Source organism: Podarcis pityusensis, assembly GCF_964106645.2.
Source record: "Podarcis pityusensis genome assembly, chromosome: 7".
NCBI lineage: Eukaryota > Metazoa > Chordata > Lepidosauria > Squamata > Lacertidae > Podarcis > Podarcis pityusensis.
The window spans coordinates 23524864-23552568 of NC_138031.1; the positions used below are offsets into that span (position 1 = coordinate 23524864).

General features: G+C 43.3%; 2 long non-coding RNA genes across 2 annotated transcripts; one reads left to right on the forward strand and one right to left on the reverse strand.

Moving 5' to 3' along the window:
* The first annotated feature begins 214 nt into the window (after positions 1 to 214).
* On the forward strand, positions 215 to 17472 carry LOC308481548. Its single transcript, XR_013988746.1, has 4 exons — positions 215 to 1535; positions 2777 to 2836; positions 16480 to 17053; positions 17100 to 17472. It is a non-coding gene; the product is annotated as an uncharacterized lncRNA (long non-coding RNA).
* Positions 17473 to 18500: 1028 nt separating this feature from the next.
* LOC308481547 lies at positions 18501 to 27450 on the reverse strand. Its single transcript, XR_013988745.1, has 2 exons — positions 21541 to 27450; positions 18501 to 19372 (listed from the first exon to the last, which is right to left on the reverse strand). It is a non-coding gene; the product is annotated as an uncharacterized lncRNA (long non-coding RNA).
* Between the last annotated feature and the right edge of the window lie 255 nt (positions 27451 to 27705).

Sequence of the window (27705 nt, forward strand, 5' to 3'; positions counted from 1 at the left end):
GTTCCTACTTTATCATGGGCTGAGGCTGCAATCCAAAAAAGCACATGAGAATATCTGCCAGGCTAAAACTGAGTTCTCGTTTCCAGTTCCTTATTCCCATAAAAGTTCAAAACAAGGCTGAATGGGCAACCTGAATAAAGAACTGGAGTTGATACATATGTGTCCCTGGGCTGCAGAATGAGCTTTAGGCAGTCTAATGAGCTTCCTTGACTGAGAAACAGTTTCCTTCAAGATCCGCAAGAATTCTCTCCAATCCAAACAGCTAGGCTTGGCGTGTTTGTTGTTTCACAATGCTCTTGACCATTGCAAAGAAGGAACTGAGGGGTGGGGTGCAAATTCTAAACTAGGTTTTGGGCTACCAAATATAATACACTCCCATCTCCAGAAAACTCCTCACATCAGCTGGCTCAGTGGACTCAAGCCTCCTATCCAAACCAAATTTCAAGATACATGAGGATTTCCTAGGCAAACTGTTTTGCTGTGCTGGCTGGTGTGGGTTGTCTGCCTGCTTGTGGGGTAAAAAGGTTGAATTGTGCAGAAATGTTGACGAGGAGTGTGCTTGTTGATAGCCCATGTCTCTGTAGTCAAGCTACAACAGATAGAAGGTCAACATAACACTGACTCGTCAAGCCATAGATAAACCTCCTGTTGACCACGACTGACACCCCATATCTCCACATTGTGAAAATGAAGGAGATAATAGTACAGCAAACACTGCTTTGACTCCATGCAGTGATAAGGCCAAGAACACAGGTCAAAGCTGCTCACCAGGCCTGACTCATCTCCTGTGCAGGGAAGTGTTGGGTGCAAGGCATATAAAGCAACAATAAGGCCCAGCCTGTCTGTTCAGGCCCCATTATGCACTTTGTTACAGTACAGTGGTACCTCGGGTTACAGACGCTTCAGGTTACAGACTCCGCTAACCCAGAAATACAGTGGTACCTCGGGTTAAGTACTTAATTCATTCCGGAGGTCCATTCTTAACCTGAAACTGTTCTTAACCTGAAACACCACTTTAGCTAATGGGGCCTCCTGCTGCCGCCGCGCCGCCGGAGCACGATTTCTGTTCTCATCCTGAAGCAAAGTTCTTAACCTGAGGTACTATTTCTGGGTTAGCAGAGTCTGTAACTGAAGCATATGTAACCTGAAGCGTATGTAACCCGAGGTACCACTGTACCTCGGGTTAAGAAATTTACCTCAGGATAAGAACAGAAATTGCGCAGCGGCGGCACGGCAGCAGCGGGAGGCCCCATTAGCTAAAGTGGTACCTCAGGTTAAGAACGGTTTCAGGTTAAGAACAGACCTCCAGAACGAATTAAGTTCTTAACCTGAGGTACCACTGTACTTCCCAATTCCTAGAATCCTCTGTAACATGAAAGGATTCCTCACAATGCTTCTCCAGGCCATGATGGCCCTTGGTGAGTTGTGAGACCTGCCCACGATACAGCTTTTCCCAAGGCATCGTGGGAAATTTAAATGGCAGCTCTCAGATTCAACTGATCAGAGTCCTTCTGTTGCCTGACAAGCCTGATGAGGTTGGGAACTGATGCTGAACAGCCAGAACCCAAATAAAGGAAGGTTTATATGGTATTAAACATTAAATAAAATAATGTCAAATGTCCTAAAAGTTAAGAATAAGGACCTAGCGCTTTGTGAGTAATCACACTGCCTCATTTGTACTCACTGGGAAAAATACTGTGAGCAAGTTTAGGCACAACAAAAAAGCCAAGAGACAGAAGTTTTCTTTTTGTTTTCTAAATGAAAACTGAAAATTCACAGAGGGTGGACTGAGCTATGGGACCGACCCCCCATGGGCCTCCAAGGGGTTACAGTCCAGAGTTTAGTCCTGTCCCTAACACAAGAAGGAAATTTGATAAAAATTAAGTTGTTTATGTAAAGGAAGTAAACATCAACTTGTCCGTTTTTTCACACACCAGTGCCTAACATGGACGTGCTGAATATAGCTACATCTTGCTAGAGCAGCTCCATTTCTATTATTCCCAGTCCTGGCAATGCCATGAGGAATGGCTCATTGCTTGCGCTTTGCTTCCTGCTGTGCTGTCTTCCTTTAGCAAGCCCTTTCTTCAATGACTTGCCATTAGTTTGAGAAATCAGGGGTGTTTTACAAAACCAGGGCACTTTTGATGGGCTATGGATTGAGGACAAGCATGCCTGATAGTTTACTCAATGGGGATCAAAGAGAAAGAGGATCCGGACATAGGAAGTTCTGGGTGGCCTTGTTTGCGTCTGGGTACTTAGATAGATAGCTAGAAATTGTCCCTGCATAATTAAATCTGTTGTCCCTTCCTCCACCAATCAATTTCCCAATGAGAACAAATCCTCCACAGCTGTCACAGCAGCGACTTCCTAGATTCTTGAAGGAGAAACGCTCAATATTGTCTTTAAATAGTAAAACAAGTGTCATGGGAAGCAGCCTATACCAGCTCTGCATTTTTGGAAATGCTCTCCTTACAGAATCATAGAATTGCAGAGTTGGAAGGGGTCCTGGGGGTCATCTAGTCCAACCCCCTGCAATGCAGAAATCTCAGCTTGAGCCCAGCCAGGCTGTACAATCTCAAATGGCGAGTGGAGTCTGAATGGTTGACTTCCTATAGTGCCTTCAGTACATATGGAGGTTTCCCCCCACAAAGCAGGACACTTGCCCCTAGGAGCAAGCAATCAGAAATTTGAGAGAGGAAAGAGAAGCAGTGGTAGCAGTAAGAGAAAATATTTTAAAAATTTAATTATGTTTATATTCTGCCTTTTGTCGTCAAAGGAACGCAAGGTGGTGTACAGAGTTCTCCTCCCCGTTGTATTCTCACCACAACCCTGTGAGGTAAGTTAAGCCGAGAGTGCATGACTGGCCCAAGGTCGCCCAGTGACCTTTATTGCTGCCTGTGTTATGCACACTTAGGCTTTGTTTTACCCTGGAGGGGAGGATTGGATATGTGTGGAATTTACCCATCATTTTTAGCAACAGAGAGAGCCTGAGTGGTGAAGCTACTAGAACAGGTGTGGCTTGCCTTTTGCAATGCCTTCTGGGCAACCACTGAAGGGTCATGTGCCAATGGTGAGCAGGGCCAGCAGCCAAAACTGGCAGAACAACAGAAGCAAATAATAATAATAATAATAATAATTTTATAATTTATATGCTGCCCACCTGACTGTGTTGCCCCAGCCACTCTGGGCGGCTCCCAGCAAAATAGTAAAAACACAATAAAACATCAAACATTAAAAACTTCCCTAGTCAGGGCTTCACTATACATGCCCACACCTCCCACTCTCTGTATCCTCCCTCTAAGACAAGCGAGAAGCAGTACCAGAACTCAAGGACATATTCCAGCCAGGCATAAACACCCAAGGACTGTGTGAAGCAAGGCCGGTGAGAGGGAGAGTCCTGAGAACCAGACAGAAAACATCCACATTTGGCTCTCAGGCCTGTGATTAGCCACCCGAGTTAAAATGCAGAGCAGCATTAGGAGACACATGTTACACTTCAGATGCCATCAGCCCAGCCAGCATGGCCAATGGTGGTTGATGATGGAAGTTGTCACTGTTGGCATCCGTCTGTCTTAGGAGACAAAAGAGGAGTGCACCTTTGGCTGGAGAGTTACAGCAACTGCTGTGGCTGTAGGTACTGATACAGGAGAGACATGTTTTGTTGCAGCTGGGGCAGATGAAGACGTCTGGTTGTGCCGCTGCAGATGCACCATGGCCTTTCTTCTCTCTGTGCTCCTCCCAGCGGTCGTTCCTCTTCTGGTCACTGCTATGGAAGCATGACCTGACTGTCTGTCTTAGGCACTGCAGCCGGTTCCAAGGGCTTCCCACATAGCATGGCTAATGTTGCCAGCCTTCATGTCTTGTTTGCAGACATCTTTGCAACGTAGAGTTGGTCTGCCAATGGACCTGGTGCCAGAAGCCAGCTCCCCAAAGAGCAAACCGTCTTCCATTCTGTGGACATGTCAACATGATGGAAGTTGAAACAAACTAAAAAAATACCTTCCAGTAGCACCTTAGAGACCAACTAAGTTTGTTATTGGTATGAGCTTTCGTGTGCATGCACACTTCTTCAGATGCACATGAAAGCTCATACCAATAACAAACTTAGTTGGTCTCTAAGGTGCTACTAGAAGGAATTTTTTTAGTTTGTTTTGACTACAGCAGACCAACACAGCTCTACCTGTAACTAGAATGATGGAAGTTGTAGTTTAGCAACATCCAGAGATAAATGGGCAATCCAGGTTCACAGAGTTGTTGTAATGATGGGAGCAGGGGAGAACATTGCATGAACATTGCCATGAGCTCCTGAGAGAAAAGGTTTAAAAGCATTTAAAAAATAAACAAACCCTGCTTAGCTGTGGTGAGGCCGGCTCTCAACCTAACCAATCTCACAGGCTAAAACAGGGCTCTTTTGTCCTTGGAGAAAGGGTGAGATACAACTGTGGCAAATATTTTCAGATGCTGAGAGCTGGGGATATGTTAAGCTGTAAAAAGTTAATTCATGCAATCTCTGTTAATGTAGTTAATCAGATAATGCACACAATCTCTCTCTGATGTTTACAGTACCCTTCCAAATCTCACTGAAGATCTATGGTGTAATGAGCTTGTCTGGGTTTCTCATCAAACATTATTATGAGTAGACACATATACGATGCACCCTTTCCTTGGTTTGATTTTTAATCATGTGAGCTACTTGCAAAAGAATCCCCCTGGCTTACAGCCAACTGCGAAAAGCAGCCCTTGTTAAACCAGTCCTGCAGACTGGAGACTGTCTTTGGTATTCAACTGGGCAGAAAGAGTTCTTAGTTAACCGGAGTGAAACCAGATATTTTGGAGAAGGAAGTGATAAAGTGGGGAACTTTGGAACAGAAGGTCACATTCTAGTCTCCTATTAGAAACCAGAACAACCTGTCACATATTTTCTTAATTACCATACTGTGGAAATATTAACAGGCTAGTTCGGCAAAGAGGCACTCTTATTCTTTCTAAAATGAATGCTCAAGTCAATGATAGCTCTCTCTCATGTTCAGATCCAGTGGAGAGCTGTTTGGCAGTAGGTTCTGAGCTGACAAAGGGAAGTACTTCCCCCCCAACCACTAAAAGTTATGAGGGTGCCTCCAGACTGTCAGTATTTTGCAAGAGGGATTCAAGCACATTCCACAACTTTAGGATTTAATGTTTAAAGTGGATTAAAGTGCTCTGTTGCCTTAGCACAAAAATGAACCCACTTTTTTTAAAAGACTTTTTTTTGCAGTTTGGAAAGTGATAGGAAAAGTGTGGGATGAATGACTGATTAATGGGGAGATGTGTAAACACCCTGCAAGTATTTCAGGATATGAAATTCAATTTTAGTTCTGTAATTATATTTCAGCTTTCAAATTGCTTTGCAGTTGGAGTCTTTTAGAAGTTTCTGCTTGCAAGCTTCCCACAGGCAGGTGTGGGTAGCTCAATCGGTAGAACACAAGACTCTTAGCCTCAGGGTTGCGAGTTTGAGCCCCACGTCAGGCAAAAGCTTTCTGCATTTCACAGGGTTGGGCTAGATAACCCTTTGTGCTCCCTTTCAAGTCTACAATTCTGTGATTCTAAGCTCATTGTCATAGAACCACCCAGTAAACAAATCAGAATGCATGCTCAATAAAGACTGGACATAGGCTGTGTATATACACCCATTTACTCTGAATGCATTGCACTCCCATCACTGGTTTGTGAAGTGGTGTATAAATAACATTAGCTGCAATCCATAGCTATAATGTTATTTCTTGTACTGTCCTGCACCCCACCCTCAAAAAACTAGCTTTGATCTGAATTGTTTTAAAAGTTGTACACTGCCTTGATATCTTTTGATGAAGGGTGGTATATAAATTGAAATAATAATAATAATAATAATAATAATAATAATAATAATAAAACAACTCTGGAATTCCCTCCCACAGGAAGTAGTGATGGTCATCAACTTGGATGGCTTTAAAAGGCTTATCTTCCATCTATCTGAATGGGTGCATGTGGATGTTGTGTGCAGGGCATAAAGGTAAAGGGACCCCTGACCATTAGGTCCAGTCATGGCCGACTCTGGGGTTGCGCCGCTCATCTCGCTTTACTGGCTGAGGGAACCGGCGTACAGCTTCCGGATCATGTGGCCAGCATGACTAAGCCGCTTCTGACGAACCAGAGCAGTGCACAGAAACGCCGTTTACCTTCCCACTGGAGCGGTACCTATTTATCTACTTGCACTTTGACGTGCTTTCGAACTGCTAGGTTGGCAGGAGCAGGGACCAAGCAACTGGAACTCACCCCGTCACGGGGATTCGAACCACCGACCTTCTGGTCGGCAAGTCCTAGGCTCTGTTATTTAACCCACAGTGCCACCCATTTTGCATTGGCTCCTCCTGCACATTGCTGGCATGCAGCCCCAGGAAAGTTAGCCATAAGGGAATGCAGTGCAGCCCTTGTATTAAACCACTTAAAGTCTCCACTGTAGATATGCATATTCTCTTATTAAAATCACCCCAGAGCAGCTCGTCAATCTTTGAAATATCCATCAGTCGCTAACAGATGAAAGATGGCCCTCCCAGAACAGCAGGCTTATTTTCATCTCCAGTGAAACACTTCTGCATTCTCAGGCTGACTCATCTCTCCTTACTTCATCTGCAAGAGAACTCTTTCAAAGGGAGCTAATTGTCACTCTATGATGAGGGTCTGCCACCTTGCCTGTGCCTGGTGGATTGGCAGAGAGTAAAATGTTCCCATTGTCATCTCTGTCAATACATAGTTCCCTAATAACCTGCAAGGAAATATTCTGATGGGTCCCTTTTAAATACTCCAGACTGGGGTCTGCATTGTGCTGACAGATGAAAGGCAGAGGCGTTGAGGTGCCTTTTTCAGAGGGAAGAGACAGAGAAGGGAAAGCGCTGCAAGCCATTTCATTCATTCTCAGCAAAGGAACTGTGTACACCAGGAAGAAAGGTTGCCCGCTGTAGCCCAAAGCCAAACAAAATATAAAAAAGTACAAAGCTGGCAGTGTGCTAGAAAAAAAAAAGAGAAAAATATATAGAAGCACTTAGCATTTGTATTTCACATTTACGGTGCACAAAGTGCTTCAGAATGCATACACTGGTCCAATGTGCATGCCACAATAAACCAGTTTCAAACAAATGATGGTTTTAATGTGAACAAGCAGCACAGTGCACCCTGACAAAAGATTACGCAGTGATCTTTTTCTGCTTCTCCTCGCTCTGCAGCTGCACTGTTGATGAAACATGCCAGAGTTTGGCATATTGTGTAATCTGAATCCAGGTTTTGATTTGCCTCCCCAAAACAAAGCAAGAACAAACCTTGGTTGCTGGTTGTGATTTGTCTGGAGGAAACAAACCATGGGCCCTGGGTTCAGATGAAACATCAATTTCAGTTCAGGCTTGTTTCAACCATGGCGCAGCAGGAGTTGGGGACAGTCTAGCCTCATCAACCCACTTTCTTTCTCCCACTTTAAAACCATCCTATTTCCTTCAAACCCATTTTCCTCCCTCACTTCACCAGCTAAGATAACGTGTGTCTCTTTGTATCAAAGAACAGTGTCATGCTTGACCTTTGGGGAAGGACCATAGCTCAATGGTAGTACAGTGGTACCTCGGGTTACAAACGCTTCAGGTTACAGACTCCACCAACCCAGAAGTAGTACCTTGGGTTAAGAACTTTGCTTCGGGATGAGAACAGAAATCGTGCGGTGGTGGTGCGGCGGCAGCGGGAGGCCCCCATTAGCTAAAGTGGACCTCAGGTTAAGAACAGTTTCAGGTTAAGAACGGACCTCCGGAACGAATTAAGTTCTTAACCAGAGGTACCACTGAATAGTGCATGCTCCGCATGCAAAAGATCCCTGGTTCAATCCCTGGCATCTCCCAATAATTCTGAGTAAGACTCCTTTCAAAACACCCTGGAGAGCCACTGCCAGTCAGTGTACAATGCACTGCACCAAACATATTAGCTGATAACGAATGTCCTGAAGTTCAGATTCAAAGAATACATGGGTTTTTCTTTTCTTTTTAATTTTACAACCATTGGAAAAACCACAGGCTGCTTGATATATATATAAATATAGTGATTAGCACCTTCTCAATCACTCAATAAGCAGAGCGGTTTTGATGTAATCTTTGGATGGTATCCAAAACACCTATATAAACTGCTGTTGCTAAGGCCTGGCAGCATTTATTGCTTGTGAGATAGCCTTGTGTCTGCTCCAGCTTTTAGAAAGTCTTAGCAAAGAATTTAATAGTCGTTGGAAATGCGCATCTAGATTAGATGCGGCCAGTTAAGGTACCTAAAAGGGAAAAACCATGAAAGTACTTGTCCAGTTTGTTGATTTAGTATATACAAAGCAGATTGGCCAGGGGTCAAAAATGACTGCTCTTTTTCTTTGCTTGTTTCTACAAGATCAGCTGGCTTCTCCTGCCTCAATATTCTCAGGAAGAATGTTTGTGATGTACACTGTCAAATACAGAACAAACATATAGACAGATGTATAGACAGATAGATATAGATATCTTTTTTAAAGCCCCCGCTAAAAAGTTTTTGAAGTGTATTCTTTCTTAGCAAGAAATAAACTCAAGAGTATGCAATCCAGTTTGGCTTGGCTTTTTTATTTTTTAACGAAAGCAAAAAATAAATTCAGTTAATTCCAGGAGGAATGTCTGTAGTTTAAGGGTTGTCATCTTTCTGTTACAGCCTCAGCCCTGTGCCTTTAAGAGCAACCATTTTGCAAAGTGTGGTGATTAGCAAGTGGTAAGACCTCACTCCACAGCTTCTGCTACCAAGACACAGGATGCAGGTGAGATCTTTCTTGTTTTATCTTTATGCCTCAAAAGCATTTCCTCTCTCATTATCGTAAACTGCTTGGAGCAATCTATAAATTTTGTTAAATAATAAATACATACATTGGTTTGCATAAAGCACAGTGGCAGGGCTTTAAAAAAAAAAAAGATTGCAAGTCTGATGTCTGATCATATACCTTTCAGCATATCAAGGCAATAAACGGGATGCCGCTTTGTGGGGATTCATCACATGACCCACATGAGATGAAGTGAGATCATGGCGCCCAAAATGGCTGCCATGCAAACCCAATGGAGGGGGCTGGTTTTGCCTGTTATAAGAATTTTAAGGTCTTAGATATATAATAAATGTTCATAAACGTACCAAGCAAACACATACATAAATATATAAACCACATGTGTGAAGCAGAACAGGAAGACAGTCCTCAAACCATTTTGACTCCCAAACTGACCAAATGGTTTCTCCTCAAGGAGGGAGGAGGTGAAAAAACCTTCCCATTGTCTCAGGAATTAAGTAATTACCATCTCAAAGGAATGGCCAGACTACCAGGAAAGGCATTATCAGATAACCTGCCAGACAGGAAAAAACAACATTCAAATTTCTGTTGCAGACTGCCTTTTCTGTGATGTAGGTATGATGTTTGTGGGGTCTTGGGCTACACCCCTTCTGTGATGTATGTATTATGTATAGATGAGTGGTCTTCAGCTCCAGGGCAGGGAATTTCAAAATGGCTATACGTACAGTATAAGGGCAAGTGCACACGGTTCCTGGTCCTCCTCCTCCTCTCCTGCGTGTGGGGGGAGCACCCTGTTGCAACAGTTTAATAAAGCTCAGGATTACTAGCTGCTTTGCTTCTCAATAGTCTCTGGTTGGCCTCTGTTATTTTCTCCTACCGATGGAGACCCTACAAAGGACTCTATAAGGGCTCTTGTGTACCCCATAAGGGAAGAAGGGCAGATTTTGTTTACAACATGCCCATTAACCTTTTCCTTCCAAGCCCCAATTTTATCAGCTCCAATCTTTCGGAAGCAAGCAGAAAGCCAAAAGTTCAATCTCCAGGTAGGCCCGGGACAGATTCCTAGTCTAAAATCCTAGAAAGCTGCCAGTTGGCATAGTAGACAACACTGAGCCAGGTGGACCAGTGGCCTGCCTTAATATAAGGCAGCATCCTATGTTTAGAATCAGAATAAATGAGTTGGAAGGACCCTGGTCTTCATCCAATCCAACCTCCCAGGCTTAAAACAGTAATAAGAAATAAACAACCTACCCCTTAAGCATTGAAGGCTACAGGTAAAAGAGTCTCCCAGCTAGTGGCATCAGTCTGTGAAATGCTTTCCCCGCGAGAGGCTTGCAGGGTGCCAGGTATTTTCTCAGACTTTTTAATAATATCTACATTTCCTTGGTGCTGTAATTTGAGTTTTAGTGTTTACTTTTAATTCTGCTGATGCATTTATACTGCTTTGTGTGTGCTTTTATACTGTGATTAGCTGCTCAGAGCCACCTGTCAATTATCTGGGTCAAGAGCACTGAAAAATGGAATGTTGCCAGCATTTCTTCACCCATCCCTCATCCCTCTGATCATCCAGGATGTTGTGTGACTTATGAGTGTGTGTGTAAAAGCAGCTGCAGAGGGCAGGTAAACTTGAAAAGTTTATTTGCTTTCATGCACTGTTCTGCCTTTCCCCCTTTGCTCTCTTAAAACCGTGCTCTTAATAAACACTCTTAAAACAGGCTGCTGGGATTTGCTGTGCATTTGTGACTGCTCATGGGAGATTGTGTTCTCCCTGCTGTGCTTAGATCCCTTGAACTCACACTGCACATTTGTGTCTAGGGAGAATTGGAGGAAAGTATGCTGCCTTGTGTCCCAGAAGAGGAAGAGGAGCAGGCTGGATGCTCCTCATCTCCCTGACTAATATAAATATTTTGTTGTCTTGAGAGCCCTCTGGGAAGGGCTAGTGACAGCATACCTAATGGTCAGAAATGTGAGCTATTCCTGATCCTATGCGGGGAGAAGGGAACTCTCAAGGTATCTGCTGAGAGTACTTTCAAAGGTGTACTAATGACGGGATGTGTTCATGCATGAAGGTGTTTCTTTTCTTCTTCTTTTTGCAATGTTCACATGACGTCAGCATCAAAAGTTAATCTTATCAGGAATCCAAATTACCCATTTGCGACATTAAGCCCCTGTCCGGGAGTAGCCTTCATCAGGCCATTGGTCCATCTAGCCCATGGGTCAGCAAACTTTTTCAGCAGGGGGCCGGTCCACTGTCCCTCAGACCTTGTGGGGGGCAGGCTATATTTTTTTGGGGGGGGGGGAAATATAAACGAATTCCTATGTCCCACAAATAACCCAGAGATGCGTTTTAAATGAAAGGACACATTCTACTCATGTAAAAACACGCTGATTCCTGGACCATCCACGGGCCAGATTGAGAAGGCGATTGGGCCGGATCTGGCCCCCGGGCCTTAGTTTGCCTACCCATGATCTAGCCCTATATTCTTTTATAGTGACAGATAACAGGTCTGGGGCTGGAGTCCTTCCCAGCTGTATTCAAAGATAGTAAGAAATGAAACCGGGACCTTTTGCATGCAAGGCATGTGCTCTGTAACTGACCCACAGCCCCTTTTCTTTTGTGACTACATAATGTACCTTTGTTAGAGAAAGTACTTTGAGAAGGGGCTCTGTGGAAGATCTTGAGGCACAGGTGGTCTGGAATGGGAAGAGGTGTTACCCATGTGGTGTTATGTGGATTCCAGGCCATTTTAATGTGTTGCAGTGTAATTTTTAATATTTTGTAAACTACTCTTAGGAGCATTGAAGACAAACAAATAAAAATATAGCATCAGAAATGGGAGGTTCTGAAAACTGGAGGGGAAACATTTTAGCATCCTAGATCACTCTGCGGCTGCATTCACATGATAGCTAATTCCATTTCCCTAACTTTTAATTTTTCCATTATATTTTGCACAATGTAAAAACCAGTGTTCGAAACTCCCCTTGTTCTAGGTGCATTTTGTGACAAGGAATTTCATTAGAGCGAGCAGTTTCTGAGCTCTGGGCGCAGTACTAGTCTAAGATTTCAGATTAAAACTGCAGAGTGGAAGGAAAGGAGGACCTTTTTATGCCTTCCCACTTCCTGCTACTCTTTGAAAACTGGAGAAGAGACCCTAAAGAGTGGTAGGGGGTGGGCAGTGGAAGGACTAGATCAGGCATAGGCAAACTCCGGCCCTCCAGATGTTTGGGACTACAATTCCCACCATCCCTGACCACTGGTCCTGTTAGCTAGGGATGATGGGAATGGTAGTCCTAAACATCTGGAGGGCCGGAGTCTGCCTATGCTTGGACTAGACCATGTGAAAAATTAACATAATATTTTAGCTGCAGTTCATTCATTATCAGCTTTGTATTCTTGTTAAAAAAAAAAAGTGTGCTTAGACATTCCGTTGTGGTGTCATTTAGCGCCTAGCTTTCATATCTCAGTTTCTAACACTGGTAAAAAGTCCTTCCAGAAATGTAGCACAAGTTTAGTGCTCTTTATTTGCTTCCAGAAAAAGTCCATTTGCAAATAGCACGGAAATGAGCGCTAAAGTTGCACTATTGGGTTGGGGGGTTTTTTTGAGGGGGGAGCGGTTGGCATCCATCTGGAAGTGGTGTTTACATCATGTGGGCTCAAATACCATGTGGAAATTAACAATTGGGGGAAAGTCAGGGAGATAGAATAAACTGCTGTGTGAATGCAGCCTGTGATTTCCTTTCAAGCCACCATTCTCAAAGGGCAACCAAAAGGATCCTGAAGATAGAGCATCTCTATTAGTTCGGGGGGGGGGGGGGAGGAAACGCAAGTAAGAAGGGACATGGAAGAGGTTATAAGATTATCCATGGTATGAAGAGAGTCACTAGAGAGAGGTTCTTCTCCCTTTCTCGTAATACTAAAACCAGGCTTCAGCCAATTAAGCTGAAAGATGGGAGATTCCGGACAGACAAAAGGAAGAGTGCTTCTTCACACAGCTATGGACTTGGCCCCCCACAACGTGGATGGCTTTAAAAGAGGATTAGATGGATTCATCTTGGGTAAGGCTGTCAATGGCCATTGACCATGATGGCTATATTACCCCCAGTAGTGGAAGTAATGTGCTTCTGAATACCAGTCGCTTGGGATCGCAACCAGGTTGAGTGCTATTGGGCTCATGTCCTTGCATCCCATAGGCATTGGGGTGGTGACCGGGAGAAAAGAAATGCTGTGCTACAGGGGTCTTTGGTCTGATCCAGCAGAGATCCTCTTATATTCTAATGAACAATGGAACTTCAGAGAGAGACTGCCCTGGTAAACCACTGAATCACAATTCATCAAAAGGCTCAGTTGTACTTTTTTTGGCTTGACACTGGAGAAGGATTTTTTTCCATTGCACTACATGTGTTAATTAAATGCTAAGGTGCCTGTGTTATCACCAACAACTGTTTTGTGAATGGCTACTGTTAATAACTTAATTATCACTCTCTCTGCTTTCTGCATTTCATTTTCTCTGATTTCACAATAAATTTGTAACGGGAGAGAGATACATTCCTATAAAATTCAGCTCCAGGGCAAGGATTTTTCTGTCTGGAATGATCTTCCTTTTGCCACATACAGTATGTGCTTCAGTTTTGTGTTTTCAACACCAAAGTCTGCAACATGATTAAAATTCAGGAGAGTAACAAAGTTAGATTTAAGTAATAAAGGGTAAATTGTCCCAGGAATGCCTGAATTCTACTTACATTCTTCTCTTGCTTTGTGTATGCTGTTGCTCCCTCCACCCATACTCCCAGTTATAGCCCTGAAAACTGTGGATTATCTTTCTGCCTGTATGCTTGTTTCGTCCTTCGCAGATTTTGCATTAATGCTGTTAAAAGTATTTACATGAACTGCTTGCTCCTGGCTGCTGAGAGTAAAGCACTTGCGTCGTCTTTAAAGCCTCTGTTTTAAATCTGAAGCAAAGAGCTTTTCCTCCCCTCTGCTATTTTTTGCTACAAAGCACATCAAATAAGCTCTTCCTGTTCCGGGGGGTGGGGGGGAATGCAATCATTAATTTCTCTTTCTGTAGACCTCGTCATGTGCTAACATCTTGTACATGCAAAACAGCATTTGGCTTAGCCTTACTTCACATCATTTCCCTCTGAGCGACATCTGACTTGGAAGCTGCCATAGGTCCATCTATCTAGTTTAGAATTACCTGCACTGGTTGGCAGCAGCTCTTCAATGTTTGAGGCAGGAGTCTCCCCAGCACTGACTGGAGATGCCTGGGATTGAATTTGGGGTCTTCAGTGTGCAAAGCATGTGATGTGCCATTGAGCTATGGCCTCTTCCTGTTAGAAGAAGCAGTCTCTAGTTTTGGATTAAAAAATGGTCAAGTGAGGTTTTCACAATAATGCTAATAGGACAGTTACATATGACCCAGCTGTTCCGATTTTCCAGAAGTGGCCCCTGTTTCCCTGCTGTCTTGATTCTGGTGTCTCTTTTGTCTCTGTTTTGCCTTTCCAGGGATGTTTTTTGGGGTCCCTGTTAAAACTTTTGTTAGAATGCACACTGGCACATCAGCTTTTGGTCGTTTTGCTTCGATCTCCCCATAACTAGCAATTGAGGTAGTAAATGTGTTGGGTGTCGCTGCCATTCTGCAATCAATACAACCGGATCTGCTTTGTGATTAAATAGGCAATTGAAAATTCCTAGGTGGTTGGGTTTTTTAAATAAAAGGAAACTGTTATGCTTCAGAATCCAGCAAAATATGGGTTATTTCAGAATCAATAAATACAGGGAAGAACATTCAGCAATTCATAGCTAGGTGTGCGGAGTTAAGTGGTGGTTTGGACACAGGGATGTTACAGGCATACATGGCTAACCTTTTTTCGTCTGTGAAATGTGGTGGTGAACATGTAATCACGAGCCATATGATCCTCTTCTTAGGTAGACTGATGGTAACCTGTTATCCCAAATCTCTGGGTGGATTGTGCACTGAGTGGCATGTGATTAAGTCAACCATGTGGTTTCCATATGCTCACTTTCACATCTGAGCTGTTTCAGTGCACGGCCAAAGTCATTATTCCTGGTCTGTTTCCTCTAAAGAGTCAGCAGAAAACTGTAAAGCAAAGCCCTATGTGGGTGTCCTCCCTCATATGACTAACAGGATTGTAAATCACAAGGTTGTAAATCACAGAGAGCCTGTGTGCCGTACAGCAGGTGTGTCCTTCCAGTGTGAGTAGCAGGGACATGATGTTTCTGCACACATCAGGGCCGGCGGGTGCTGCCTCCGCTCTCGCCCCCTCTGCTTACATGTTTGTTAATTGTGAGAGGGAGAATGCCCAAATAGGGATAATATGGAAACTGACTGTCGGACTGGGAAGAGGTGGCGAAAGAAGGCAATGTGAATATTGGATGGAAGCCTGAGGAAATGAATGCTTGATTGGCAAACTACATTATATGGAAATATGAGCAACAAAGCCCTGATATTTAAAAGAATGAAAAGCAGATTGGGGAGTTTGAGATTCTGAAAGAGAAAGTGCACTTAACCCTTTCCCCCTTTCAGTCATTTTCCTGCCCAAAATCATTTCCCCAAAGTTGTTTTCACTTGTTTCACTTTTTAATATATATTTTTAAACACACATTATTTGCTCTTTAATAGTGTGAGACATACAGTTAATAACTGTATGTCTGTAGGGCTCTATGCACATCTGTAGCTGAACATGTGGAGGCTATGGGTGGATGAAATTCGGGGCATCACCCTGATCCCCTCCCTGCTCCACATGTTAGCTGCATGCATGATTTTCACATGAAGAGGGCTTGGGTGTTGGGGGGGGGGAATAAATATCCCTGACAGCTAGTTTTCTAGGCAGGGGGCTTGTTTGTCCGTCTTGAGGAAGCCAGAACTCAGACACAACCAGGGTGGAAGGAGGGTTGGTCAGTCAACTGGATGCTGGAGAAAACTGGGATTAGCAAACCAGACAGTCCAGTCCAGTACTTACAAAGGCAAGGGTAGCAAGCAGGCAGGCATGTCCAGGGCCTGGAAAATAAGGATGATCAGACATAACACTTGCAGGATCACGCACAGATAACGGGAAGTGAGTTGTTCCAATTGAGGCCTTTCATCTCTCTTGCCCCAGGCTGCCATGCCAGGGATGACACCCTTGCTGAGAAATGGAGTTCCTTGAAAACATAGTCAGACCATGGGTAGGCAAACTAAGGCCCGGGGGCCAGATCCAGCCCAATAACCTTCTAAATCTAGCACGCGGATGGTCCAGGAACCAGTGTGTTTTTACATAAGTAGAATGTGTCCTTTTATTTAAAATGCATCTCTGGGTTATTTGTGGGGCATAGGAATTTGTTCATTATTATTTTTCAAAATATAGTCTGGCCCCCCACAAGGGGACTGGCCCCCTGCTGAAAAAGTTTGCTGTGGACTGGCCCCCTGCTGAAAAAGTTTGCTGACCCCTGCTCTAGATTCTCTCGCCTCTTTGCTGCTTCCCACCTGGTGGCTCTTTGCTCTAATGTATGGCTATTGCAGATAGGATAACCAGATGTAAAAGATGGCAGGGCTCCTGCAATTTTAACAGAATTTTTAATGCAACAATTAGAGGTGCAGGAGCCCTGTCATTTTTATTTTTATTTTTTGCATCTGATCCCCCAGGTCTGACTTAAGATCCCACCAGCTCATCCAGCTCCTTCACGTCCATCATGCTGGTTGAATCCTGGCTGCTACTTTGATGCTGGGCTTGTGGCAGAAGCTCATTTGGTCTTGCGACCTCCGACCAGCAGTCTAAAGTGGCAGAGACCAGACGCTTTACGCCCTCCATGAGAGCTAGGCCGTAAAGATGGTCACAAGTGTAGCTGCTGCAGATTCATCTCTTGCATCGTACGCAGCTGACGAAAGACATTTCAATTCTTATATGGCAAACCAAACTATGTTAGGCCACATTTTGAAGATGCCTCTTTAGCTTCTTCAGCTTTTTGACATAGTACTGCTATATGCGTTCTGTGACATGGGATATCCTCTTTCATTGCCGGCTAAAGAGGATGACATGGTGGCGCAGATGTTGGGGCCCTGAGGCCAATGGGAGGTGCACTGAGTGGGTTGAAGGCTTGGTAGCAGAGGGTTGGTGGCACAGGCCTGAAGAATACTTACGTACCCCTTCTTTGGTGAGCAATGAGAAATTCCAGGTCTGCAGTACTTACTTACTTTCAAATAGACAGGTTGACTATAGGTATATGGCCCTTGTGGTCTCTTCCAACTCTATGATTCTATGATAGGTAGAGGCAAAGCGTACCCACCTCTGTAGACAAACAACTGGACATTGCACCCATATAAGATTCCAGCCAAACCCTTACAGATCCCTGCTCAGCTCCCTGTCTCTTTGTTTCTGACTCATACCACACACACAGCCTGTCCTTTGTGCACAGACACCTGGACTGCATCAACCTTTCCTGGAAAGTGGAAATGTCTGTTCATTTTGAATATTCAAAACATTCCCTAAAAGATCCTGTATCAAGAGGCAGTTGACTAACTGTTTGGATCCAGTGGTGATGTATCACCTGTAGTTTACCTAACCAAATGATGCAATCAGCCAAATGTGGCCCCTTGTCCACATCCCTAGGCTCGCAGAAATATTTTAATGTGCTCCCCGTGTTAGGTTGCTTTGAAAATCACGGATTTCAATGGGTGGATTCTGAGCACGAATCAGGGTGCAACCCTAACTCCTACCTGCCACCAACAGGGGGTGGTGGGGCAGTTGGACCACTGCCACATCTGTAGCCCTTTTGCTCACAGTGGCTGCAATAGAAGGTGCAGGACGATCAGGCCTGATCTGTACCCAATCAGTTAGATTGGGCCGGATGCCATTGTATGGCAGCTGTGAAACTGGGATCCTGCAAATCCTGGGCCACCTCAGGCCCACCCTGTCCTCCCTCAAATCACCCCATTGCAGGACTTCTTTCTGCTAACACCTATTCCTTTATTCAGGGAGAGTCAAGAGGCTGGAAGGGCTTGGCAGAGGGATACCACCACCTACAGTGGTACCTCGGGTTACATATGCTTCAGGTTACAGACGCTTCAGGTTACAGACTCCGCTAACCCAGAAATAGTACCTCGGGTTAAGAACTTTGCTTCAGGATGAGAACAAAAATCGTGCTCCGGCGGCACGGTGGCAGTGGGAGGCCCCATTAGCTAAAGTGGTGCTTCAGGTTAAGAACAGTTTCAGGTTAAGAACGGACCTCTGGAACTAATTAAGTACCATATTTTTTGCTCTATAAGACTCACTTTTTCTCTCCTAAAAAGTAAGGGGAAATGTGTGTGTGTGTTATGGAGTGAATGCAGGCTGCGCAGCTATCCCAGAAGCCAGAACAGCAAGAGGGATCGCTGCTTTCGCTGCGCAGCGATCCCTCTTGTTGTTCTGGCTTCTGAGATTCAGAATTTCCCCCCCTTGTTTTCCTCCTCCAAAAACTAGCTGCGTCTTATGATCCGGTGCATCTTATAGAGCGAAAAATACGGTACTTAACCTGAGGTACCACTGTATTTCAACACACACAGCACCCCAGGCTAAGGGAAGGGGGGTTGGACTGTGCTGCCCGCCAGATACTACAACACACACTGTGTGTTACAGAATTGCTGACCTTCCCAGGTGCCCCCGCTTTTTTTGCCGCTGTAAGCATCTATACAAGAGCAACGGTATCATTTATTCATTGAGAGAGAATCTAGTGAACTTTGAAATAATTGTAGGAGAATGCAGCAGCCTACTGAAATAGCATTTCAAAAAGACTCTAATCTGTGGAGTGATAACCTCCCCACGAAGGATCAGCAGCAGCAGGTACAGTGAGGATTATCAGAATTTCAGTGCTTCAGCTCCCTCGACATTAGAAAGAGAGAGGGGGGAAATCCATGAAAACATCTGTGATAAGCAGATTATTCGGACCTGTGTCATATATAACCAACATGGTTTTCGAGTATGTTAACTCCTTCAAGAGAGGTAAATGCTCCCAGGTGGTTGAAAGAGTGTCCATTCTGCCATCTGCGTCTCCTTTAGAAATGCATTTCTGCTGTTTTCTGTGGTTGCTGAGTGCTTTTTCTGTTTGCTGTTGTTATTGGACGTTTGGCTTGCTTTTACATTTAAATTAGACCTGTAATGTGAACATGGTTTGTTGTATTTATTTTTGGAACATTTTACTGTTGAGACCCGGGTGATTTTTATAGAGGAAGTTCACACAGCAATTAATAGAGGGGAAGCTTTGAGCAAATGCATATTTCTTCTCGCTATGCACAAAGAACTCGGAAAATCTAGTGACGTGCCCCATGTGGCTATTATTTCAAGCACTCTGCTTGGAAGCTGCTGGCATGGGGAGCATTTGTTTAAAGAGAGAGGCTCTGATGCAACCACCAGCGGTTATTATACCCGGGTGATACTCTTCTTGCATTACTTTTCCAGGTCAACGCTCTCCAGAAGTCATCTTCTCTCTTTCTCTCCACTGTTCTACAGTAACTTGGAGCAGGGCTTTCAGAGTGGCTGGCCCCATTTTGCGAAACAGCGTCCCTGTTGAGATACGACAGACACTCACTATTTGTCCTTTCTGAGAATGACTGAAGGCCTTTTTGTTTGGACACACTTTCCAAGCTGGATGAAATGGCCTTGGGTGTTATTTTTGTAAAGACCTATCTTTAGTTGTTGCATCTGCACTGTTTTAAAAACTATATTATCTGTTTTGATAGTGTATTTGTAAATGGCCTTGAAACACGTGTAAAAGGTGTCTCATCCTCACCAGTAATGAAGGAGAAGACAGGCCCGTGTTTCTGCTCTAAATATGGGATACATTCTGCTTCCACCTGCATGTGCTTTGCAAGAACTGATAGTGGGTGTTAGCATCTAATTTACCAGCCCCTTTGCTGTGCATTGGGGGTGGGGAGTTCAGTAAAGATTTTGAAGAGGGCTGCCCAACTAAGAGCACTCCAAGGACCACTATCTGCGAAAAATGGGCTTCTTTCTTATACACACTCTCTTAAATACCCAGCCTACATTACTGTCATAATCTCTATGTGGTGCTGCCTTAAAAGACAGTCTGCAAACTTGAGCTGATGCAAAATACAAGCCTGCTTGATTATATCACCCCAATTTTGCATCAGCTGCATTGGTCGCCCATTCATTTCTGGGCTTAGTTTAAAGTACTAGTAACTAACCTTTAAAACCCTGAATGTTTGGGAACCACGTTATTTGAACGTTTCCCTACACCCATATGAATCTGCCCAGGTCCTCAGATTGGTCTTAAGAGTGCCCTGCTGTCTGTTGTGCGCCTCTGATAAAGTGATCAGCTTAGCAGTTACCAGGAACAGGGCCTTTTTCAGTGGTGGCCCCCACACTTGTGGAATTCCATCCCTTCAGAATTCTGCTTAGCTCCCTCTTTTTCAGGCTTTAAGTGGACCTGAAAGAATGGTTGATCCTGCTAAGCACATATATATATGATAAAGTTTTTTCTAGTATGTTCGTCCGTTGTCTTCTAACATTTTTTTGTGAGCTGCCTGAACAGTTGGGTAGAAATAAATTAAATAAATAAACAGTATGCAAAACACTTTGAGTTCCTTGGAGCACTAATAGGATATAAATACACCTTGTATGTCTTGATAGACATATACCTTATAAAGCTACCCTGGTATGTATGCACATCTACCTGCAATCTCACTTCTCTGATGCCTGATGCACTTGCTCAAAGAGGGTGTTCCCACAATGGTCCTCTATGAAGTTGCCACCCACCATGACATGAGATGAGTAGAACTACGTTATATATGTTGGGAGTCAGGGTGGGGAGCCTGTAACTCTCCACCTGCTGCTGGATTACACCTCCCATCAACTCAACTAAGCCAACAGGGCCATTGGTCAAGGATGATGTGAGCAGTGGCAGAGGAACCCTCTCCTGTACCCAGGGCGGCGCAGCCCGTACAGACTGTGCATGTGCGGCATCCAGTGCATGCGCACTCCATACAGAATGCCGCACATGCGCAATCCATACCGCACATCTTTATGTGGCGGTGTGAGCGGGGGCGGGGTGCACCTGCACATTATAATACTGCATTGCTATTAGGGAGTACTTTTTATTCTAGTTGCCTTATTTCTTACAAGATGTTATTCGATACAGCGAAGCACTCAGCAATGGAGCCATTTGGAGCAGAGGCATCTGAGCCAAGGTCCTGCTCCTGCTGGCCTTATCATTTATTGATCACGGGGGTTGTTTTTAATACAGAGCATTTCTCGATCTCTTTCAAGAAGCTCAAGAGCAGCTTGTATGGGGCTTCCAGGAAGTCTCCTACCCTGGTGGCAGGTGCCAATATGAGATATGCTTATGCAATAACAACGTGGCCTTGGAAACTCTCACTCTCATCTTCTTCTGGCTTATACTAACTCGAACAAATAGTATGCTACAGAGGCATCCTCCACTGGTGCTGTCCTGACCCCAGTGCATACTGCAGTGACATAACCAGGGATGCGCCAGAGAACCACATGCTCTTTCCTTTCACATATTTTCTCTCTCTCTCTCTCTGCAGCATGCTGAGAAATGAGAATGCTGTTCTAGTGCACAAAGAGGAAACTGCAACAAGAAGCCCACAGGAAGCAGTGATTGCCACCAACTTAGAAGGCTTCAAAGGAGGATTAAACAAATCCATGGATGAGAGAGCTATCAGTGGCTACTAGCTATGATGGCTATGCTCTACCTTTCCGGCTGCCTTTCCAGTAATGCTAAGAAAATTCAGTTGCTGGAAACCACAGGAGGGGAGAGGGCTCTTGTGCTCAGATTCTTCTTGTGGGTTTTCCCAGGCATCTGGCTGGCCACTGTGAGAACAAGCTGAACTACATGGGCCACCATCCTTGGCTGGTGATGATGGAAGAGATGGTCCTCACCACCAAACTCCACTCCTTCCATAGGACTGTTCTCAGCTGAAAAGCAGGAGAAGCAGAGCAGCAGAGGAGATGGTGCTTATGAAGAGGCTGGCAGCATACATGTAAAGTGAGAAGGAGGAACAGTTGCGTGCGCAAACACACACACACTCTCCAGATGAGACACACCCCCTCCCTAATTCTCAGCTTTTATTTGGAGGAAAAACCCCAACCCAAGTCTCTAGCCCTTGTAGAATGCAAGTTATGAGACACACATTGTGCAGGTACTATTCACCAAATTTGTTTTGGGGAAAACTAGGCTATACCTGCCTGTCTGCATTTTTAGTCAATGAGTGAAGTCTGAGGAATGGCTGACATTTAGGAAAGCAGCTAATTAGACAAAGAAAAGGCTAGAGTGGAACACCCAGACTCTAGAGAAGGAACTTCCTGGTTTGTTTTTAAGCTTTTTGTGCTGGTGGAGAAGTGATTGCCACCCCACGGAAAACAACTGAGGGTTTCAGTTGTGATTGGAAAGATGTCTAGATGCCAGAGCTATGCATAGATGAGCAGCAGGTCTACCTACTAAGAAACTATGTAAGGGTAGATCTGGAATACAAGTTTCTCAAAGGCCATGTTTAGCCAGGCCTTGGCACTGCCCATTCACCAGATACACTGCTCTCTGGTGCTTATTATTAATGTCTGGATGTCTGGATATTTATCTATTTGCAATATATCCCCCACACATGGGGGGGGGGAGATCCTGTGGGTGCTCATAGCTGGCAGTCCAGATTAGTGAGGCCTGGCAGGCCAGCTTTGACCAGCAGTCAGGAATTCCCCACCCTTGTCTTGCCCAACAGATCCATAGAGTACTGCAGGCTTAGGAACTCTGGGGGGAAACAGCAATGCTAGAGTTATTGAAACCACAAGTTGATCTACTCTGAGTAGGGCTAACATAAAATGCCTCTCAAAGATGTTGATAATAGACAATTGCATAATACTGCACATTTCTAAAATGTTTGAAATAACAGATGATAAACAAACGTGTTTTGTATTCCCCGGCACAGCTGATTTTCTCACTCATTTGAGGTCCAAGAATCTCCAAGTGAGAAACAGGCTAGTAGCAAATAGGTGTAAAATTCTGTAAATGTGAATCATGTGCTAGGATCAGGATTACGACCCAAAACGGGGGGGGGGGGGGGGTGTCCTGAAGCTGGCATAGGAGTAACCACATGACGCAGACAATCCACATGATTAGTGCTTTCACATTTTATCAGTGATGTAGGAGCCTGGCCATGGGAAGGCATCTTCTTGTTAGCTACTGCATCACAAAATAAATTAACTGGGCCCCAGTGGCATGACGGCATTCTTAATCACATCAGGCTGGAATCTAGACATCTTGGCTTAGCTGTACATCAGCACATAGCCGACACACAATTGTCTCATGATTTGGTGCAGCTTATGAAGGTTGGCTGAGCGCTGGCATTCGGCCAGTATTTAACAATTCCTTCCAGCATTTTTAAGCGGGCGCAGACAGAGCCCAAGAGCACTAATCCATGTTGTTCACAGCAAGAGCTGTTGTAGAGGAGTCAAAGCAGTCACCACCCTCAAGGCTCCTTCCTACAGAATCCCCACCACCACAGAACTTGTATTGTTCTTTGCTCTCTTAATTACAGCCCTGTTGCCAAACTTACCGTTACCTTTAGTGACAGTTCTGTACTTCTCCTTTTGTGCTTAAAAGGAAGAAGAATAAGTCCTTACTCTCTTCTGCCAGCAGGATTGTTTTGGCATTTCCTTGCAACAAAATTTGTTTAAAGTGCATTTAAAAGGAACAGAACAGACAACTTACTACTAGACCCTGGACCCGATGGGGCAGTTGGAAACAAGCAATGTGAACTACAGAAAAGAAATGATCTAGACAAAACCTACTTCAAACTCCATCTCATTATAGTCTTTATATGTTGACCCAATTTTTTTGAACATTTCAGGTCAGAAAGACTGGGCATCCCAGGGTAGGCGATTCAGCCATGCCATTAAGCACAGCAAACTCTCATGGCAACCTCTCTTGGCAACCTCTGACAGACTGCAATAAGCAGATGGCATAAATTATCCTTGAGTGCCAGTCTCCTCCTTCATCTCTCTCATTTTTACATCACCATTTTTAGAAAGCTTCAAAAATGTATTTTCCAATGAAGTTCAAAGTTCCAAACTGAACAAAGGGGAGATACTAATAGTTTCAGCTGATTGTTTTTGATGCAAAGTTGTTTTAACTCTTGTGTAGAAATGTTTTAACTCGTGTGTAGAAGCTGGATCAGGAAATTGGCACCTTTTATACTCTATGGGGAACGTGGCTTCATGGGCCAAATCATACCTCCTGGTGGGCCAGGATTTGTTTGCAAGCCAGAAGTTCTCCACCCCTGTTTTATAGAGAAGCGACCAGAAAAATCTGCTCTAAAGGGCATCACTCAGCCAAAACAATAATTTGACAATATTTAGCTCACCAACTTAGGCTATTATTACATTTCATTTTGGAAAGTTTTCAGATGAAGAATCACCATAGCAGCTGAAACCAACTTTAATGCAATTGTGGGTAAATTGGGAATACAAATCCAAGTTTGTGCACAGCAAACCCTGGCAATTTAAATTTCATTTCTCTCTTTACAACAGCACAGTTCAGGTCTAAATCTGGCTTCACAATTCATGGGAATATCAAGCAAGTTCCATTGCCTTTGTTGGATTATTAATAAGTTCCTTATATTCTTCAAGATTTCTGCCTTTTATATCTTTAGTAAGTTGAGTTAATCTAGAAATCATTCTTTTTAGGAGCTTTCATCTATAGGGGTAAAAAGCAGCCAGAAGGATGAAATCTCTGGTAATGAACTATCTGAATTCTTTTTAAAAAAAATACATTTATTAATAGAAGAAATATCTGAATTCTTCTGAGTTACTTATTTTTCTGCTTGCGCTTGCTACAACACAAATTTGTGGAGCTGAATGACAAAGCTGAAACAGCGGGTGAAAAAAACATATAGCTTATAGATTTGTGTGTGTCTGAAATTAGCAGTTTGTTGTTAACAATTGTTAAAAGTTGAGACAATAAGCAGAGCCCATTCTAACTTCAGTGGTTATAAAACCAGCACAAGCCCTTAACAGTGCCAGGATTTCCATGTTTGGTACCATTAGACCAGGAGTCAGCAACCTTTTTCAGCTGTGGGCCGGTTCACCGTCCCTCAGACCATTTGGTGGGCTGCACTATTTTGGGGGGGGGGGAATGAACAAATTCCTATGCCCCACAAATAACCCAGAGATGCATTTTAAATAAAAGCACATATTCTACTCATGTAAAAACACCAGGCAGGTCCCACAAATAACCCAGAGATGCATTTTAAATAAAGACACATTCTACTCATGTAAAAACATGCTGATTCCTGGACCGTCCGCGGGCCAGATTGAGAAGGCGATTGGGCTGCATCTGGCCCCTGGGCCTTAGGTTGCCTACCCCTGCATTAGACCAACAGTTCCTCTACATTAGTTCTAGTTTTTGCTTTCATAGCAAGCAGTTCATACTAGTCTTACTACTAGCTAGTAAAAGGTAACAGAAAGGCAATGGTCCAGTGACAAAGTGAATCTTTTGCACACAATTCGTTTCAGGTTGAGTCCCCATGCTAGTGTTGGGAGCAGTACCATCTGAAATTCTGGAGAGCAACTGCCAGTCAGAGTAGACAATACTGACCTTGATGGACCAGTAGTCTGACTCAGTATGAGGCCTGTTCCTTCAATGGAGTGTTCTCCCTTGGAGGAAAAATATTTCATCAACCTTGGTCCTTGCTGGTGATCTGTTTCTGTACTTCATCATGCCCAAGAAAAAACTTAGATGAACAAACTTTCAAGCTACATTTTGAAGCATGATACAGTTATTTGTGAAGCAAAAGGTGTGGCATGAAAACTAAGGAAAATTGTGTTTTGGCATGTATAGTTGTGAATTTTTCTCTGTTTTTTTGTTTTATCTCTTCGTAAACCACTCTGAGGTTTTTTACAATCAAGCAGTGTATAAATGTTATGAAATAAATTAAATGTAATAAAAATCCAATTAGCAGGTCAACAAGTACATAACAATATTGCTTTATTCAAGTATCAATTTTTCTTCTGTACTTTTACTTATCGGTGAACATGAGGTCCAAAAGTAATTTAACTACTTTGAATTACTGTTGTAATCCTTAAAAAGTCGATATGATACAAGAAAAATATAAATCTGACTGCACAGTTATACATACGGCATGGCTATACAGCCTGTGTTTTCATTACACAGTTGCTGCATTCCATATATGCAAACTTACTTCTGGTGTATTGATTGATAAGGAACAACTGAAGGCCTGTGGAGGGTCATACAGTTTTCGGTATGAACATATGGTTAATGCCACATGTAACAAAGGAAAGTAAATTTAATTCAAAGGGTAGTTCTAAGAAATATGACTAATTCAATGATACAGTGATTACATTATTTCCTGTTGCTCTCAACCAGTTATTATTAAAGTTATGCATTACCAGTCACATATCACTCTATATGTTACTTAGAAATGCATAGGCATACAGTATAAATGTAGCTTTTCCTATAGGAGTAAATTATGGAAAGGCAGTTGTCAAAGAACAAAAGCATTAAGATTTGAACATGTATTAAACAGGGTCACTGTATGGTGTCATTGTGCGCATGCAGGAAATACAAAAAGCAATGAACACAGGCTGGTTTACCAAGTTTACCAAGAGTCCAGCTTCACTGGGGAAGCTTCACACACCTTACAAGGATGTGTGCAAAGAGTCAGTTAGGATTAGCTGTTCATAAATAATATAGTTGGGTATGTGTGTAATTTTAATATTTAGTCTTCTCTACTGGAAGTTGACTTTAATTTATAATGGAAATTCTCCATCATGCATTTACTGAGGAAACACAATGTGTGTGAACTAAAATCAACAAGTGGAACAACTTTACAAAATATTTTTGAGACACTTTCAGTGTGGGTGTGAAGTAGTATGGCCTGTTTGGAAGTATAAAAGAAAATTATTCTGAGATTTACTCATAAATTATGAGTGTGGAGACCAATAATAAATACACTTACTCCTGGTTTAAAAACTAATTAAAGTGCACTTCTGAGAAAATGTGGGTGTGAGGAGGTGGTTTATGGATGATGGAACTACTGGGTTTTCTGTTGTCTCACCCACATCGACACTCAGCCTTGCAGAGAGGAGAGTAACTAATTGTAGTTGCGTGAGTGAGAAAGAAAAGAGACATATACAGTATTTCAAACTATATGTCTTTGCTGAAAGGTTGGACACAACAACACATGCATACCAGCATTTCCAGTTTCCCCATAGCAACCATGGAACACCATTCAAGAAAACTGAAGGGCATTTTCCAAAAGTTGTAAGGTCCAGTAAAATCCATCCAGTAGAATCCAGTGACTAGTACTTGCTGGGAAAAACAGGTAGAAGTTGACTTGCTTGAATGTTCTTCTTTAAAACAAAACTCCCTTGTGTGGAGAATGCCTCAGTTCAGCTTTCTCCCTGGCATGTTATCTTTTTCTTTGTGGAGCTGTATTGAAACATAGGAACACCTATCTGCGTCCTGGAACACACTATAATCTGGGTATAAACCAGTGGAGTAGGGAAGCGCCTACGGTATTTCTTTTTAGATGTTTAAAGACCAAAGTTTAAGCTTTGTGAAAATGTCCAATTCAACTTTTTTACTAGAAAATAGTTAACAAACCCTACAGTATAAAGTTTCTAAAAGAAACTACACATCATTCTTCAGTAAGATAAGTTTTCTTTTATTCTTCCAGTTCAATGTATTATAGGGCATTTTATACTTTACTAGGTTGTTTTACATTGGATTAGATTGCTAAATCCTCCTTCCCCAGGAATACTATAAAAGTTGCATACCAAGCAAAAATCCAGCTTTTCCCTTGGATGCCTAAGCACACTTATTAGGAGAAGACATCTAACTCTGCATA